Below are 3,181 nucleotides of genomic sequence, written 5' to 3'. Positions count from 1 at the left end.
TGCTCATGCACTTTATTTTTAAGCAGTGGTAAAATGAAGGTGTGATATGGAAAGAGAAAAGGAGTTCTAAGGGAGGGAATTATGTTCCTGAACAGAAAAATCCCTGAGATGGATTTGGTATGTTGAACAATCATAAAGACTACAATATACCTTTCACTTTTAAAATATCTAAGTAGCATTTCAGGTAGCACATTATTTATGTTCATCTGAACGGATATTCCACTAAATAAAATCTACTTTAAACAATACTGAGATGTTTTTTAGTACCTTGCAATATCAAGGTGGGTGATAGAGACTTTCACAAATATTTAATTTCCTATTGTTGAATTTCATTTAAACATGATATGAGCTTCAAATACTATTGCTGACATTCCTAGTAATCTACATAATTAATCTATGATTTTTTTCAATAAATTTATCAATTTTCCTCAAGTGTCATTCATTACCAGAATATTTCATTGCAGCGAATGTCAGATATGAAACATTTTCTACAAAAAAAAAGTGCATTTATGATTCAGACCCTCACCTTTATTATCCATCATCCCACCTGTGACTGTGTGGCTGGCTTCTTGATCCAGTAATGTGGGCTTCCATGCTTTCTTCACCTCTTTGTGCTAGTGTGGCCAAGAAACAGGCATGTACTTCTGTGGAGCATAAAGCCTGTGATTAACATTATGTAACTGTTTTTAATCTGAGCATATATTTTAGATATAATCAGAATCAAACCAACCACACAGCTAAAAGTGTGCCATGACACCTACTGGCAGATAACGGTTATTGAACCTACTCCAGTCCAAACTCAACCACAGGTAAGATATATAATTTTAAAATATAAATTATAAATTTAAAAGGGTAAGATGATGGACAATTTAACAATGCAAGAGTTCAATAGCATTTGACTTATATCATGTATGATGTTATGTAAGATTTATATGCTTTCCCTCCTACATCTCTCTATTTAATTCTGAAGATTAGCATTGTCCTCCTTTTTGTTCTCCTCAAAAGCTTGGTTTGATAATAGGGCCAAGAATGTGGCATTTATACAAATGACACAGTCTTTGCTGACTGATAATGACAAACTAAAGGAGAAATTCAGCACTCTGGAGAAGGATACAAGCAAGCTGAAAAACAAAACCCAGTCAAATGAAGCACTTTTAGAAATTACACACTCTTTACAAACTGATAATGATCAACTAAAAGAGAAATTCAGCATTTGGGAGAAGGATACCACCAATTTGAAAAAAAAAAAACTCAGCTCAGACAATGACAGAGGTTACTGAAACATTGTCTGAAAGAATTCATATTGTTGAATGAATTAACTGGAATCTGTCAAAGACTTATGATAGAGTGACTGATAGTATGTCCCTCCAGAAAGGCAATAAGCATGCTACAAAAATTATGTCCAAGGAGGAGACATTGTTTTTACTGCAAAGTTTTCGAACCTGTGAATCTTCAATGATGGCATTAGAACAGAACACTGGACAGGAGATCCAGACTCTACAAAAGGCAGAAGTAAAAAATTTTGAAAAGATTGAGAAATTTATCAAATTTGATGAGCAAAGAAAAGAAATACAAAGGATATATTTAGCCTCGTCAGTACTTACCGAACTCTGGAATAGCTTACCCAGAGATTTACCTGCTTTTCTGATGATATCATCAGAAAGAACATCTGGCACCTATCCTGAGATAGTCAAACTATATACATGGGAGTCCATACGTATGACTGATATAAAGGAAATTAAACAAACAATTATGGAATACATTCTTCCTTCATTCGAGAAATGGTCAAAACTTGGGCTATATGCAACAAAGCAACACCACAAGACAGGACACAGTTTATCTCAGTTAATCTCAGCGGTCCTAGAAAATGGACCTCTGTTACTTTGGAAGTGTTAGTAGAAAGAAGCAGCGAAATTATTTGAGCAACAAGAAAAAGAATAAGGACTTGAAATTTCCCAAGATCAAGTTCTGGGTGAGGGACTTTACTCTGATCCTCAGGATCAGGCTCTTTACAGTGAACACACCTTGTCCCTATGTAGCACAGCAGCTTTAAATGCTTAGACATCAAATAAGAAATTATAGCTTCCAGATTCATGTAATCCATGTATGAAAAATCCTTGCAGATGTACTATCTAAAAATACAATCCAAAGATCAATAAGTTCCAAACCTTATACACTGAAAAGTATATTTTAAAACCTTGTGAAGTTATGATGAAGTTCTGAGACAATGTGGTGAGTTTTTTGACATGGATATAGCCAACGCTAGGTTCCATGGCCTCAGACTCATGGGGTTGTTAAACCTTACACATGTGCGATTCAGTCGGATAGCAAATCTATCTTCCTAGTTACCTTCCTCCTAAATGGGTAAGCACAGTCTGTGATGATACTTCACACAAAACTATCATCAATACTAGCTTCATTTGTCTCCTTTTTCTTCCATATACCATAAACCTGACTCTCTTAGCCATATACAGGAAACACACCTCCTGAATCCAGATGTGTACAATAAGTGCACTAACAAGCCAGTTACAGTGAATTACCTTCACCAAAGCAAGCACAGCCTATGGACACCCACAATTCAATACATGTGTCTGAATGTCTGTCCTTCTTTCATGTCCGGTGTCTATCCTAGTTACATTAGGCAGAATAACTGTAGAGGACAGAATAAAATTTTATATAGCCTGAAGTAGGTGACGTAACTATCAGCACAAGTGTCATATTGTGGAGCCATCTTTGTGGGTAGGAAAACCAGCTTCTGGGAGGGTTGAACGGGAAAGGGGAGAGGCAGGGAGGAGAGCAGAGAAAAATGTTCCACTTAATAAAAATATGCATATTTAATCACATGTAACTTTGGTAACTTTATTAAGCTTAAAGAAGTTGGTGAAAATACTCCATTATCTATTTTAATTAGGTGAGAAGAAAAGGTAGTACCTAATTCCCTTTCTATTCTAATTTGCATAATAAAAATTATCTCTTACTCAAGAACAATGGCAATGGGTTTTTGATCCTACTGCACGCACTGGCAGTTTGGATGCTCACCTTACTAGACCTGGATGGAGGTGGGTGGTCCTTGGACTTCCCACAGGTCAGGGAACCCTGATTGCTCTTTGGGCTGATGATGGAGGGGGACTTGATTGGGGGAAGGGGAGGGAAATGGGAGGCGGTGGCGGGGAGGAGGCAG

General features: G+C 36.8%; 1 long non-coding RNA gene across 4 annotated transcripts in view; it reads right to left on the bottom strand.

Moving 5' to 3' along the window:
- LOC113455725 overlaps positions 1-1,512 on the bottom strand; it is a 16,352-nt gene extending 14,840 nt beyond the window's left edge. For 3 of the 4 annotated variants that reach the window (XR_003376709.1, XR_003376712.1, XR_003376711.1), the window contains exons 1-2: positions 1,443-1,512; positions 527-644 (exon numbers count right to left, since the gene is read on the bottom strand). This is a non-coding gene — a long non-coding RNA (uncharacterized LOC113455725). The remainder of the gene's footprint in view (positions 1-526; positions 645-1,442) is intronic. The other variant, XR_003376710.1, reaches the window with a different exon arrangement.
- Between the last annotated feature and the right edge of the window lie 1,669 nt (positions 1,513-3,181).

The sequence above is a fragment of the Microtus ochrogaster genome, unplaced genomic scaffold, assembly GCF_000317375.1.
Source record: "Microtus ochrogaster isolate Prairie Vole_2 unplaced genomic scaffold, MicOch1.0 UNK94, whole genome shotgun sequence".
In the NCBI taxonomy this organism is placed as follows: domain Eukaryota; kingdom Metazoa; phylum Chordata; class Mammalia; order Rodentia; family Cricetidae; genus Microtus; species Microtus ochrogaster.
This window is presented reverse-complemented; position numbering and strand designations above follow the sequence as displayed.